The sequence below is a fragment of the Pseudopodoces humilis genome, chromosome 1 (genome assembly GCF_049639895.1).
Source record: "Pseudopodoces humilis isolate 2021_Gansu_Grassland_sample_001 chromosome 1, ASM4963989v1, whole genome shotgun sequence".
Lineage (NCBI taxonomy): Eukaryota > Metazoa > Chordata > Aves > Passeriformes > Paridae > Pseudopodoces > Pseudopodoces humilis.
The window spans coordinates 67,664,606-67,680,552 of NC_142200.1; the positions used below are offsets into that span (position 1 = coordinate 67,664,606).

At 38.5% G+C, this 15,947-nt stretch overlaps 1 long non-coding RNA gene across 1 annotated transcript; it reads left to right on the forward strand.

Annotated features, from left to right (window-relative positions):
- Nucleotides 1-12,978: 12,978 nt before the first annotated feature.
- Nucleotides 12,979-15,615, forward strand: LOC148185110 (uncharacterized). The gene is made up of 3 exons (XR_015774491.1): nucleotides 12,979-13,194; nucleotides 13,551-13,683; nucleotides 15,504-15,615. It is a non-coding gene; the product is annotated as an uncharacterized LOC148185110 (long non-coding RNA).
- Nucleotides 15,616-15,947: the final 332 nt, after the last annotated feature.

Genomic DNA, 15,947 nt, shown 5'->3' on the forward strand with positions numbered 1-15,947 from the left:
TCATGACTACCTTTGAGCTATGGCCGATTGTTTCTCCTCTAAAATCTCACACCTTCAGACTGAGGCCTTACCTGTTGTATTTGAGCAACAAATCGTCTTAATAGCCCAGGTAGTCCCATCCCTTATTATGCGGCCCAACAGCAATTGAAGAAAATCATGGTTTGGAAGCAGATTCTGGTGAGGTTTTTGTGCCTCTGCTAGGGTTCTAGGGTTGTGCTAGGGAACAGCATTCTATTTTTTGAGGGGTTTGAAAATTGCCTGACTACATGTTTTTTATGTAGCACACTGTTATTATCTTGGTCATAGAATCATAGAATATCCTGAGTTGGAAGGGACCCACAAGGATCATTAAGTCTAACTACTGGCCCTGCACCAGACCACCCCAAAAATGTGCCTGTGAACATTGTCCAAATGCTTCTTGAACACTGCCAGGCTGTTGCTGTTACCACTTCCCTAAGGAGCCTGTTCCAGTGTCCTGGGGTGACTTTACCTTTAAGACAGCTTCGGGAGCTGGGGGAAAGTTGAAGCTACTGGAGGCTGATGGGAGTTTTTTCTCTTGACCAATTATCGGTCATTTCTGAGAATTGGCGGTGGTTTTAACCATTGAGAAGTGAGATCAATTTGTGAACACCACCTTAAGATGTAAGGCCAGGACTCTCTTGTTCTCTTTGGTTTCCGGCTTCTGAAGAGGTAACAGGGCTCTGTCTCGGCCTCCTCCCCCCACTCCAGGCCGGACAAGGCCGCAGAGGGCGGGGGGGAGAGAAATGGAGGCAGCCAGCCTGGCCTGGTTTGCAGTTTCTGCCCCTGAACTGAAACCTGACAGCATGAACATCTGCAGCTTTTCCAAGACTTTAACTCTTTTACTACTTGGATGAGACTTACAGATTACTCCTTTTTTCCCAGAGAGAGGGGAAGAGAGCGAGAGAGAGAGAGAGAGCGCGAGGGATAATCAACATGAAGAAGGCATCATAAAACCATCAAAGACAGTGAAGAAAATAATTAAGTTTTAAATGGGGGAAAGAGAATAAGGAGATGCTTTAATAAGCTGAAATATTTTTCTCTTAAAGCTATGGAGATGGACAATAGGGTTCTGAAAAAAACTCCTTTAATTCATGACAGAGTATATTGGGAGGAATGGAGTGCTCAAAGTGTGGATTTTGAGCAAAAGGTGGAGTAATTGTGATACAGTGAGGTGCTGGAACAGAGGGGGAAAAGTAATAGTTGAAGATTTGGGGCCGTTGTATAGGCAAAGAGAAAACTTTTGTTTTCCAGAGAGGCTCACAGAGAAATGAAAAGAACTTTTGCCTTTGAATAACTCATCCTTCAAAATGACATCCCTAGACTAATTTGACCCATAACACACCTCAGAGTGATATGAAATAGAAGGAGAAATGACAAAGCTGCCTTTACACTTGTTACCCTAATATCTGTTACCCTAACCTATGAAAAAATAAATAACAATAATATGAGAAAATAAATAAGAAGCATTGTAAATACTAAAAGATTTAAGATAACAACTCAATAATATTGCTGACCACTGCAGAAGCTAGTGGCACAAGCATAAATATCAAATAAATAACAAAACTGGGGACAATGGAGAAAGATTAAACCACTGTGGGATGCTAATTTGGAAGAATATAAAGTTGGGTGTGGTTGCTTGGCAATATCTTTTAAGCAACCTTGCACCTAAAGAAGACAAACAAAAAAAAAAATTGTTTCTCATGCTACCTAAATAAGCCTTTTGCTTTCTAAGGAGAACAACTTGTTTCTGCTAAGGCTGATTAAAGAACGCCCAGAGAAGAAAGACTAAACTTCTTACCAGTACCCTTCATATCAAAATAATGTGAGCATCAGTTGCCTTTCTCAGATGGAGGAATTAGGAATAGAGACCAACATCAATAATTTTTTATGATGTATATAGATCTCAACTTCTTTTGTGGTCAAAAGCACCCATTGACTTTTTCTCTTAAGTAAGATGTTCAGACTCTTACGTCAGGCTGTTCCAAGTTTCCTAAAGAGGTGAAGGGTAAAGCAAGGTATCTGGGCAGTGGGACCCCTTCATTTTTTCAAGAATAAAGACAGTCTCTACTCATTATATGATGACACTGCCTAATGAAGTAAATGGTCCTAATTTTAGCTTCCCACTCTGAAAACATCTGTGCACTTCTGAGTCAGACAACAGGACCATGAGCTTCCTGGTTCCTGTCATGGTCCTGATTAAAAAAAAGACTGAAATTTCATTGAGTAAGGATGCTATTGGTAGGGTGTAGGAGATGTTATTTAAATTTTAAGCTTCATACTACTTTCTTGTGCTGAAATTAGATGCCACACCACCACTTCTACTTAGTTATATTTTTTGCTTAAAACATGCATGGCATATAAAGTGACAGTGTAATCTTATATGTTACCTTATGTGAACCCTAGAGATAGCTGAGAATATCAATATTTTCCAGAGGAAAAGAAATTAAAGACCAAGAAATGTAAAAATTTTAAGAGGTGGGAAGTTTCCTTTGCAGCATAAAAAGTGGATACCATCCCAATTGCAGCTACTACTCTTTCACAAAAATTACCTATGTTCTTATTCTGACTTTGCCTGCTAGCTATATTAACTTCCAAAGTTGCTACAAGGTTATTTTCACATTTGATTTAGTAGAATAGATGGTAATAATCTGTGTTCAGCATGCACTGTGACTTTGTAGTCTTACAGTATGGTTTTTTTTCATGATAAAATTGGTATGTCAAGATTTACTAATCTAGAGGTGACACTGCTGGAATCAGGCTAGCTCACCACCACAGCACCACGCCAAGAGTGGGACACACCTAGGGAGTATGCTGACCCGAGATGAGGATTAGAGCCAATGCTCTATGACACATTTCAGCTGTCAGCACTGAGTGTGGAGGCAAAGATAGAAGAGAAGGCTCTTTGTACGGGTTCCAGGAACAGGCTTACTGTCCGAAGCAGTCAGGGACAAAGAGCTCCAAGCACCCCTGTGCAGAGGATTTTATAGGGGGGAGGTCCAGGGGGAGGGTACAAAATATTAACCAATCAGGGAAAGACTGGGGGGGTGGTCCATAAGGCGGGGTTTACAATACACAAACAAATGAGGAGCTCAAGGGTAGGGGAACAGAATAAACAAACCCATGGGGCTCTGAGGATTAAGGGAATTCCAGAGCAGGGGCATATACACGGCATATACACAGATGGATTTGCAAGTGACTTTCTAGAACAAGAGGCAGGTACAAGCAGGAATTGACAGGGAATGGGAGGGGGGATAGGGAACTTTCTAGGTGAATAGGTGGGGCTATAACACGGAGACAGTACAACGTGGGGCAGACCAACTGAACTGAGGGGTGACAGAGCATACCAGCATAATATAATATTTACAACACAAGGAACACAGAGGCACTGCAACATAGAGGGACCACTTGCTTCTATTCAGGCTGAAAATAAAATCCCAAACTGCTGTTAGGTAAACTGGGAAAATTCCCTTGAATACTCTGCATCTGCTAATACAGCATTGAAAGAGAGATGTTTGGAGATTCATGGAAACCCTTCCCAGCATCGTACAGAAATTAATTTTCTTGGTGCTACTCTTCCTCACAGACTAAATTTAGCCTGAATATACAGGCCATGTTAAGAGTAAATGCCTCACTTTAGGGTATATATACATGGAAGAGCAATTAAAGCTATGATCTGTTCTTATCTGTTGTTGGGTCATCCTGATGATTATTGGTTAATCTGAGTGATAAATATTGCCACATCATTTTTCTCAGTATTTCTTTATAATGAACAAGTAAAGTGACTTCTTTCCTTTCCTTGTACTTATGGGGATGGGAAATGTTCTCTTTTCCCATTAAAGTGGAGGACACGTTTACATCAAACTTAGAACCAGCATCAGTAGCATTCTACAAAGGCCCTTTTTTCTTTAGAAGTTTAGATAATCTGTTTTGGAAGGTATCAGTTTATCAGAGCATCATTTTTAAACTGCTGTTTCTTCACTTTTCATTCAGTTTGTATAATTTTTCCCCTGTTAACCTCTGCCCTTTTACATGCTTCTGTTAGAGCCTTACTTAATAAATATCTAGAAATCCTATTAATTTCAGTGGGATTTCCTCACACCAAGTCTTCATCATGATCAAAGTTGTCAGTGTAATCTGTAATATATATTGGAATTAAGAATATCAAATACACAGTTACTGCCTGTAGTGTGTGTGCCACAATGAAACAAATATATTTTCTATTACCAAACATGTATAATCTAGTTTGTAATTTTTCCTATTTTGTATTATATTATTTTAGAACTCCATGGCCACCTCTTAAGCAAAAGCACAGGCAAAAAGAGAGATGCTATAAAATGAATGAGAAACCTCAATTCCAGAAGTTTTTTTTGTAATGCTAGAAGTCCAGTATTTCCACATCAAAGTATTCAAAACACACTGGTTACAACAAATTACATTTAAAGTATATGAAATACATGCAAATAAGAGCTATTCAAAGTTATGGAAAGACTCATCAACAGATTATGCAAAATGATTGTTAAACAAACCATGTTGCAGTTGCTCTACATTAAAGGCAAAAAATGTCACAAACTTTATTTTTCAAGACATTCCTTACATTATTCTGACTGAAGAAAGTTTGCATGTGTCACCATATTTTGTGTTGCAGCTCACAGTATGAATTTGAATAAAAATCTTTTTCAAGACAGAAAACTAATGTGACAGACTTAACCTCAAAATTATTACATCCTAATGTTGTCTGAAAATAAGTTAAATTATGATAATATTTATATCTATCTCTTAAGCTTTTTTATAGTACTTCATGGTGGTTCCTTGTGGCATTTCTAGAGCAGGGGAAGTCAATTTATGAGGCAAAGTAATCACTAAGTCGTTGCTGAGAACCATTATAAAATGGAAATATCTTAGAAGCAAGATTCTTGATTTACTTGTTGACATAGACAATCTAGTTATTTCCCACATTTTAACTGATGTTTTTGCTTTTCTCTTGCTAAGAAATACATTTTATCTGTGAAAAAAGTGATATATACTTTCTTTAGGTAAATGAAAATCATTTTCAGTGCAGATATAGTTTCACTGTTTCCTGGGTGACATTTTGCCTGCATTAACACTTCCTTGCCAAGGCAGAATATCTGACCAACATTTTTAAAATGCAGCTGTACTGTCAACATCCCCATGTGTTTTTCTATCTTGCTTTAAAATAGTTTTGATCTTTGCCTGCCCAAATACCCTCTAAGTCCTCCTCTTAGCCTGATGCCTGTATTGTGTCTCAAGTATGAAAAGCTTATGTGAGGGAAAACCGTAAAACATGCCATAACCATGGTGCCTCTTGTAGCCAGCTGAATTCCTTGCTAAAGGTTAGTGAACCAGAGATTTTATTCCATTGGGACCCTCAGCTATGTAATGTCTATGATTGTTTCCAGACAAACAGGTAGCAATTCCCATTTACAGAAATGTCAGGTTTTCTCATGGCAAAATGCTCAACCTTGAATTTTTAAGATTAGACAGGAAGTGCAAATTGATGCATAAAGGAAATACAGTTTTTATGTGCAATTTGTCTTATTAGGAAATAGGTCATTACAGGTATATTCAAGGACAGCAGGTAGACACCACTCTTCTAGAGGGATCTTTAGATTTCTTTTACAAAATCTTCATATGGGAATGAGCCCTGGTATTGAGGACAGAATAACAGCTGGAAAAGTGTCCTCATCTGAATTGGCTCAGTTACGATTCTGAATCAACCCTTCCAAGGATGGATAGATTTTTGCTCTCATCTTTTACATAATACCAGTCTTATTCAAGACCTAAAAAGAAGCATAATAAACACAAAAATTAATTCTTCTCTTGGTTTCTCTGAGCTTCAGAATTAGCTAGCTCTACTCTTTAATAAGAAGACAGTACCCCTTGAAAGTACAAGTGTTTTAGTTACAGCTTTAAAGATCTGTGTTTGAGGATTGGCCAGACATAAGACAGCAACAATATGTGTCTACCTGGCCATCTATGTACTTGCTTGATTAGCAAATACCTTTTGCTATCTCTGTAGGCTTTATTTCTTGTAAGGAACAATGGGACTTGAAAACACTTTGAAACTGTCGTCTCATTATGGACTAAACAATTTACTTCTGAAATCCTTTGTGCTGGAAGTCCCATATGAAGAGTAAATTGTGGTTGCCTTGACAAAATCACAATATTTTCCTCCTGTTTAAAGACCATATATCACTATTAAATTATCTTTTGAAAATAGTAAAACTAGTTAAACTGCTTATTTTTACATCTTTGTACAGTTCTCAACAATCAGTTTTGTTTTGTTTTTTTTCTGTGTAAATCTATCAGGAAGAAATTTATACTCCTGAGGGCAAAGAGACTCAGTAGCTGTACATCCGGCTGTGTATTCAGTGTGGGATTACCTCAGCAAATGAGCTTCTTCCATGAATAGGACTGGTGTTAGGGTGAAAAAAAAAAAAATTCAAATAAGATTTATAGCTATCTGATGTTGCAGTGTGGCAAATGGATATTGTTACTGCGACCAGTCCAAAGCATCTCTTGAGAAAGCCCTTTGGGTTGGCACAGACAGTCACTGTATCCAAAACTCACAGGCACACCACAGATGAGTAAAGAAAGACGGAAAGGCTCTCCTGTATGGTATTCCAGAGAGGTTTATTAGAACCCCACCAAAGGGATCCAGTGACAAAAGACCAAGACTTCCTGTAGTGTCTCAGGTGAAGTATAGGGTCAGGGGCCCATAGTCTCGGGGCACAGGGGTGGCACAGGGGCAAAGCAAAGGTCACTGGACTACAGGGGACAAGGTAAATTTAACCAGTGTTGCAGAGCACCATGGGGAAAGCACTGTGTCTCGTCACAAGCAGTCAGGCCTTCTTGAAGCCTGTGACAGACTCTTCCAGGGCATATGCCCAGAAATTCCCCTAATAGGCTCAAGGGCTTCCTCAATCTGAGAAATTAAATACCTTCAATTTTATGAGGCTGGCACGCTCCGGAGGGTTGTTTCGGGTCGGCACACGGTCACATTAGGCAGATTGACAGCCTTGACATGAAGATGTTGAGTAGCCACTAGAACATGCCAGTCACTGACCTAAATCCAAAACTTTGTCTACTTGGCAGGATGGGCATGGTGAGCATATAATAATTCCTTTCCTGCAAAAACACGCCTGTGTTCACCCTACATTCAGACCTGGTGTAGTCATGGCCTTTGAGTTTTGTTTTCTGCCATCTTTAAATGTGTTATTCATTAGGTGGTGTGGGGAATTGATGAATGTGCTTTCAGATTACATAGGTTACACTTTGGAGAAATGAGATTGTAAAACTAATAAAATACTAGTTCAATAAAAAGCTATAAACAGAATAAATAAGCAAACCTCCTCTGTTCCCCAGCCCAATTGTTTTTAATTTTGCTGAGTAATTCATAAACAATGATGTCTAAAAAGAGATATTAAGACTTTCATTGTGAACGTTTATTTTATTCCAATTGAACCAAGCTCCTTGTCTCTGAATTGCTTTACTGAATGCATCTTGATAATTCAGTATTAAAGACTGTTTTCCAGTAGATACCATGCATTCACTATGCACAGCTTGCAAATTAAAGCAATACTAAAGCATTCATGTAGACTTCTGATCATCAGAACTTCAACCTCTGGGAGACTCACCTTCTCCATTTATGCTGAGGTTGTGTAAAACAGCAGTCAAATAATACTGGTCTAGACTGCAGAGACAGCAAAGTCCTGTAGGATCTATGGATTGTCCTATAGGCCAGTTACAAACAATTTGTGTGAGCATAATTTTTTCTGAAGCATAGCACTGACATCCAGAGCTCTCTGCCAAGAGCTAATGCTTTCCCAATGTTATTAGCTCATCATGTTCCAGGCACCTGAGTCTGTCATGAGAACTGTGATAATAATGTTCTGCAGCCTTTTTTTGTGCACCTATTCTGACTTCTGTCAGTCATTAGGCTGAAGCAACATACTGCTGGAAAGGAGGCAATTAAAATCTCTGAGGTTGTCAGTCTGTTCTCCCTCTTACAAAAGGTACCCCTGGGGAGCACTAAGTCACACAAACCTCCATCCCCAGGCCAGTTGTCTGTAGCCATTTGCAGGTTTTGCACTCTTGCCCTCTGGGCTTTCACTGTACATACTAAAAGCAGTCCTGCTTTACTCTGTCACACAAGGCTTGGGGACCATCAAGGGAGATTTAATCATTTCATTGATAGCTTTACTGTCTGATCTCATGAAACTTGTGTTTTCTGGAAAGCTGAAAATATGAAGGATGCTAGCAATCTCATCCTCCTAAATGAATCAGATCTCTTAACAGGTTTGAATGCCCATGTGAGTCCTGAGAAATGCTGTTTATCCTGTGCTGGAGGGATAAGCCCTGAACTGCTCAGGTCACGTGGGTTGTTCAAGCAAGCATTATCTGCTTAAGGATGAATGGAGGGGAAATGTGCATTTGGTCATCTCACTGCACGGTCAGATAGAACATTATGCTATCAAGTCCAATGGTATCAAGCCAATTTAATTCTGCCTTTTCACTCTGCGAGGAAGTGAACTCTCTACCCAGACTATGCTCATTAAGAACAAGTAATTAAGCTACAATTTTTCCTCCCTCCATTATCTTCTGCTAGCAGTCACAGTACCCAGGATGTCATAAGCTCTTGATGCATTTCCCTCTTAGAGAAATGTAGGTTCTACTAGAAAACTCAGCCTTTTATGAAATGTCCCTTATAGTGGTTTAACAATACTGCTATGATCCTTTCTCTCAGTACAGCTAGGGCTGCAGCTACATGTTTTATCAGTAAGCACTTTTTTCCCCATGCATCTGAGAGAGCAGTCAGCCTTGTTTGCTGACCTGTTGCTTCACAGTTTACAGTTCATTTCATAACCCACTATTTCCATTTCAAGCCAACTCTTTGAAATGAGCATGTGCTATATAGACACACACCATTAGGTCTTAGCACTAGCATGGTGATTAACTTTTTTTGTACATTTTTACCCATCACTATTTAAACCTGAGCTGACAACCTAATGCAACCTCTGACCTCTCCATGTGTAGAGACAGAAACCTCAAGCAAATTCTGTCCTTTGGTATGAATCTGCTATATGGTGTTGAGCTCATCATTCACAACTGACAACTTGCATGGGTTTAGGATCACTTTACCATTTTTAGGATGCTTTGAGCTCTTCCCTTTGGCAACCAGAAACCAGAGACAACTTGTTGAGATGGGATTATGCCTACATCTCCAGCCAAACTTGGGTTGTAATCTGCTGTCTTGTAGACACTCTTCCAGCAGAGGTACAGAGACACAAGATAACAATGATACTGCCAGGCTGACAAGGACAGATTGCATCCTTCCATGCATTTTTTCACTACTTGTTGCCCGGCTTAACACTCTGTAATGGTTTGCTAGCTTCCCAAATGAAGAAGAAGGACACATGTCAGCTGCAACAGCAATCTAAGTGGATAGCTGCCTTTTAAAATTATACAAGGAGACTATCTGCAAACTAAAATTGTTTAGCATCTGGGACACCTGTAATTGGTACTATTTGTGCTATGTCATGCTGTTTCCCTTCACCCCTTAAATCTGTAAAAGGGTTATACTGTTTTGGTTTACTGTAGATCCTTCTAAGGGTCCTGACTGCTGTTCTACAGACAAATATTACACTACAATACCAATTAATCTGTAATCAATGATTTCTGCTGTCTTAGGGAGTACAGAGGCTCCATAAAATGTATATGATCCAGGAATCAGTGTTACCTGTTTAGGCTGGTGCTACAAATACCAGAATGTCCTTGCATTCTGCATAGAAAGAAATGCAGAAAAGAAGTCTTACTTCTTCTGCACAGAATCTGTGTAATATTTTTATGATGGCATCCTCAGCAAACTCACTAAATAGATGTAAAATTGCCAGAATGATATACACCTAATAAAAATTATATGCCCCTATATAAACCTCACATAAGTGCACACCTCCACACAGGCTAATGCACGCATTTTTGCGACACAAGCTGTTAAACTTTTAAACTTTCTTTTTCATGGGCATAAAGCATCTTTTGCTGATTTATAAGATTTCTATGTATCTCATGATCTTGTTGAAATGAAACATTTTTTTTTCTGTGAAATTAGGAAAGTTCTGAATCTTTCTGAAACTGAGATGGTTTTATTACCTTGCCAAATGCACTTATCCTGATAAGGCTTGTCATACATTAGACATTGGTATATAGGACCTAAAGTGAATAACCAGGTCAGTAGCATAGCATCAATAGGCTCCTCCAGAGAAGACAGAAGAAATTTCTGACAAGCTTCATACTACCCAACAAAAAAGAAGAGCACATACCCAACAGATTGTTCAATGGACTTTTTTTTTTTTTACTGTGCAAATCAGTAAACAGGCATATTTATCACCAGAGTAAATTACTAAAACACAGATTATATTTTGCTATACACATGTATAAAATGTGATTATTAGCAACAGTTTCTGCTGCCTTTATCTTTCTTTTGCTGTCATCTTGATCACCTAAAACAGGACCTTCTATTGTAATAGTGCTGTAAAACACTAACAACTAAACCCTTTAGACTGTGGTGCTAAGGCTCTCATCATTCTTGCAGAGCTGTGGGATGGGCTTCACTGTGCCGAGGCTCACAGCAAGAGTGTCTCACATTATCCACTCTTCACACATGCAAGTTCCAACCATCCTGCTGTGCTCCTCATCTGGCAGCAGAGAAGGATGCTGGTAGTTAGTCTTTCTAGGCTGGAAGTTACTGAGTAGCATGCAGCTATCTCAGATTGTTGTGCGGGTGGTATTATGTTATTTTCTGCAGAGGTGCCTGCTCAGCCATCCACTGAATGTGTATCAAACCAGGGAGAGTTCAACTTTTGTTAATAAATTCAGCAAAGACCATTGGTAAATGTGTTACTAATTTAGTGTGTTTACTCAAGTGGTAGAAAAACTTCCAGGTAACCAAAAAATAAGTCTACAAATAACCACTCAGAGAAAGTTCCAACAGTAAAAATTCTGACTTCTTACATTGCATGTCTTCAGGTGTGGTTGGATTTATATATTGATGGAGGCACACCCAGAATAACTGCCAAAACTAAGAGTGCCACTGAGACAACCACTATGATGGAGGAAAATGCAACTTTTCAATACCTATGGAGCAGACAGTTAAATGTCCAGTATGTATTGCTAGATGCCACAAACCCCTAGCTTTAGCAGAGGCATAAAAGTTCTGAAAGAGAGCAGACCTTAAAAATAGTAACTTGACTTCCAAAGTAATCTGAAATATGTGATAATCACTTTCCCCATAACTGCATTGGGGAAACTTTAATGTGTTGTCTAACATCGCACATCACACATATCACTCCAGGGATTAGTGGAGCATCAGGGTATCAAAAGAAATTATCATTGGAGAGCTTATACATGCATGTCTGTTTAAATGTTCCACATTGTGTGTGATATCATTGTTGTCATTGCACTGAAAATACTGACAAATTCATACCTCAAAAAATTAATGGCCATTGTTACTTGATTAACATAAACAGTCTCTGTCATGTTTAAGGCAACCTATTAAATGCTTTTTCTGTTAAACTCATACTTCTTATTAAAATCTCACACCATTAACTTGTCCCCACAAAACTGTCATTGGTTTCTATTTGTCTGTCACCCTAACTGCCATTGTTAAAAGGCTTTGGAAAGCCAGTAAGTACTTTAAAAGATAGCAATACAGTTTTAAGGTATAGTAAATAAAGAGAGAATCTGCAGGATGTGCAATGACACATATGGTTGAAACTGTCCTTCAGTCACGCTTCCAAGTTTTTCACTTCTTTTTAAGGAAATATGAAAAAGCACAGGCAGGGGCTGTACACTAAAGGTTTTTCATTTTGGAAATATTCAGAATAAAGTATGTGTGTTATCTGTTTAAGAGATGTTTATGAGGTTTTTTTTGAGAAAAGGCAAATGCAGAGTTTCCAAAAAAAGAGATTTATTTACATGCACCTGCTGCAAACACTGATCTAATTGGAGCTTGGTCTTAGAATTTACCAACTTAAAACAGTGTGTATCTTAAAACTTAAGAAGCAATGACCTATTTAAAGTAAATTAATCCTAAAATTAGCTAGAATCTAAACACAGAGTTACAAGACATACTCAAAATCCCTAGTCTAAGGTGCAAGTAAAAGTACATATGAAACCAATGAGCATTATCAGACAACTCCTTGGCAAGCCTATTTAAAAGATCATTAATGCCTTAGAGAATGATTGTAGATAAGTTTCACACATTCTCATCATGTGCTCTGCTGCATATTGTACTTTAGTGACTGATAGAGCTCATATCACTAAGCCCATTTTCTCAAAAAAAAGGGATACAGTTATGGAAATAAGTTAAACTACATATTTTAAGGTTGACAGAGTTTTTAAAATTGAAAGACCTATTAGCAATGACAAAATTTCCCAGCAGTTTTGGGGGAGCAGATCTCAATAATCAATACAGAAGGAATCACAATTTCTTATGTAGATAGTAATGAAGTTTCTGCGTCACTCTGATGATGATGTGATGAGGTTTCCAGTATTCTGGGGAGGGAAAGATATGTAGAAGAATTTTTGGTTTAATTTGATTGTTTGCATTCCTTCTGATGTGATCTGACAGGTGGGAAATAGCGGAGCATTAGTCAAATAAGAGCTGAGAGGGTACTGATACAGTTTCTAAGTCTAATGCATGGAAAATGCAAAACTCCACAACTGTTTAATAGTCACCATGTCTCTCTGTATTATTCCAAACTTTCATCCATCATTAGAAACATTGTCTTTCAAAATCCTATTTTGACTAGAGTTTGCAATAGGTGCTGCTATTCAGCTTAGGTGTATGTGATTATTCATTGCAGTTGAGCCTTCAGCTGAGTTAATGAAGTGCACTTAAATGCTCCCTCTTCCCCTGTCATTAGCTGCTCTATGGCAGCCTCTAGTTAGGTCCTATAGATCAATGTTTCTCAAACTGTAGGCTATAAAAGAGCTCAAAGGGGATTTCCAACTGTTAGACGTCAACAGTCAGCAGCAGTTCAGTTCCCTAAGTCTGCAGTAGATCTTTTTTCCCAGTAGTGGAGAATGAGAAAAACATTACATACTGGCTGCACACTTTTATTCTACCCAGGAAACTGCTAGCTACCTTTGGCTGCTGTGAGTACCTAATTTCCATCAGAGTAGACAGTGCATAATAGTGGGTTTTCAATCTCTTGCTGTAGAAGAACTGATCTGTTACTAACTCTAGTGATTATATTGAAACAGTAGAGTAAGCTGTAGATACTTGACATACTGTATTGAGTGTGGATTGTAGTGCCAAAGGGTTTGGGAAACAATCTGGCCTTTAGATTTTTCTTGGAGAGAGTGCAACTGCCCCCTTGTCTACCTTTCTCATTACTACTTTCACCACTTGGATGTCTCAAGAGACATTCAGATGTCTTCACATTTCTATATGAGTATTCAGAAACTGGCTTTTCTCTTTTGTTTTATTTTCTTCCTTCCATTTTTCACAGCACACCTGCCCTACACAAGGGTCTTTGTTTCAGCATGCTGCAAATTGACCACCCTCCTTGCCTCACAGGGCACTGTTCTACAGGATTGTAACATGGTCAGGATCTTTCTGGTTTTTTCACACTTGGAAGTGAGGTCAGTGACACATGGTCTTTTTCTTTAGTCACCCATGATTCTGTCAGTAAGTGTATTGACATTTTTGGTGAGAAAAGCAGTACATTGCACCTCTTCTCCCAGAAATTTCCAGGCTGAGATCACCAGCTGTGCTTTCTTCTCTCCAGTGATAAATCCCACTGTTCAGGTTTCTCTTTCTTTCCTCTAACTGCCATTGCCTGGCACATTAGCCTGCAACTCTAAGCAGACACTAAAAACATATATATCTTTAACCATCATGCTGTGAATGAGAATATGCTCATAACACAAAACTTCTTGAATTTTAGGACTGCAGCTTTTAACACTCACAAGATAACACACAGGGTGAAACCAGCACTGCCTGCAAAAAGAATAAAAGTCTGTGAGCGAGTGCGGCTCCTAAGATAAATAATCTTTTGTGACTAATACGAAAAGGTGGAGAGAGATGGTCCTTAATTACTCTTCCTGAAAGGAGCCACCTGTGGGTTGAGCACAGCATGTCCTCATTAGAAAGCAATCACAGTGGGAGCAGGACACCTGCTTCACTGCTGTCTGGAACTAGATCGTTTGTCCTCTGCCAAGACCAAGACCTGAAACAGTATGGGGCATCTGGGGACAGCAGAGGGATTTGAATCAAACAAGTTCCAGATGAAGCTGCAAGGTTAGGCATGGAGTGCTAGCAGAGCAGCAAACAGCAATCAATCACGAGCACTGGCAGAGTCTGCCTGAGCTGAGCTGTGCTCTCGGCCATCCTTCAAGCTCCAAACCTCAGCGTATCTTTCCAAGGGCTCGCAATTGCTTAACCTCTGCTGCCCATCAGTCTTTGTACTGTGGGCATGCTGGTGCTGTAGGTGGCAGCCAAGTGGGTGGAGGAGGTGTGAGCATGACCATGATACAGCTTTATTAGCATTAGAAGCAAAAAAATTGAGAACCAGCACTAGGCGCTTATGAATGTCAGCTTTGCTCTATCCAGGGAGTTGATTAATGTTCTAATTATCTCAGCACGGCAGGATTCCTCCAGGATTCTCCCTCCTGCAGCTGAATAGCTTTCACATTATTTCAAGGTTTCCTGTTTAATACTAGAATTTAAAATTATATTTTTCCCTCTGTTAAAGAGGAGGGTAAAACCTAAAATCCATGGTGAACACAAAAGATCCCTAAGAGGTTCTCTATACGCATTATACGCATAATTCTTCTGATTGTTATGCCACTGAGATCTAGGATGGATCTCAGAGGTTTTTCTGAAATAGTCATACTGCTTTTTATCTCATTTGAAAAACAGGGGGTTTTCCTTCTAATAATATTCAGGCTTGAATAATATTCATTTCCTTCCTCATATTCAGGCTTGAAGATCTGAACATTCCTTTATTTCCATAATACAACACTGGAATCATACACCAAAAATATTTAGCGAGCGTAGGGAGAACTTTTTCTATGTTTTCCTTCAGATTGGCACCTTTGGTACTTCATTCTTGCACTTGAGTTTCAACATTCACACTATTGTTTTATATTATTATTTAGATTAGTTTTTTCCTAAATTTTTCATTGCACTTTTCTGAACATGGCACAGGAAACTTCAAAAGAAAAGTTGTCCTTGAAGAGAAAGTAATGCAGTGTACCAGTCTGGATTGCAGAAGTAATGAAAATGTCCAGCTTCTCTTTTTAAGTAGGGCAGATTATTGCAATTTTTTTTATTTTTTTTATTTTATTTTTTAAAATCCCTGCTGTAAGCTTATATTCAGGTTTGTTTTGGGGTTTTGAGTTTTTTTCACTTACAGTGAGATAAAGTGAGAGTCCAAATATCACATTTTTCTTTCTTGCAGATGAAGATATGCAATTCTGACAACTGATTTTGACAACAAACCTTCCATATGGCATAAATGAAACACAAATTATGTTCCTGAATACAGCTAAAGCAAATATGGAGCTCTTGAAATATTTATTTTCAAATTGCAGTAGTTTTCACTGTATTTTTTCTAGTTTTTTTTTTTTCTAGTTTGAACTACTATATACTTGTTATATACTAATATATATTATATTAATATAATATATATCATTAATATATATCATATACTAATATAATATACTAATTTGAACAACCCCTTCAATTAAACGAAAAAAACAACCAAAAACCCAAAACCCTAAATAAAACCCACATCCCCCCCAAAGCAAACCAAAAAACTCACAAAAAAACAATAAAACCCAAGCAAACTCCCCCCCGCCCCCAACACATACACAAAAATACCAAACCCACAAAAATTAGGAAA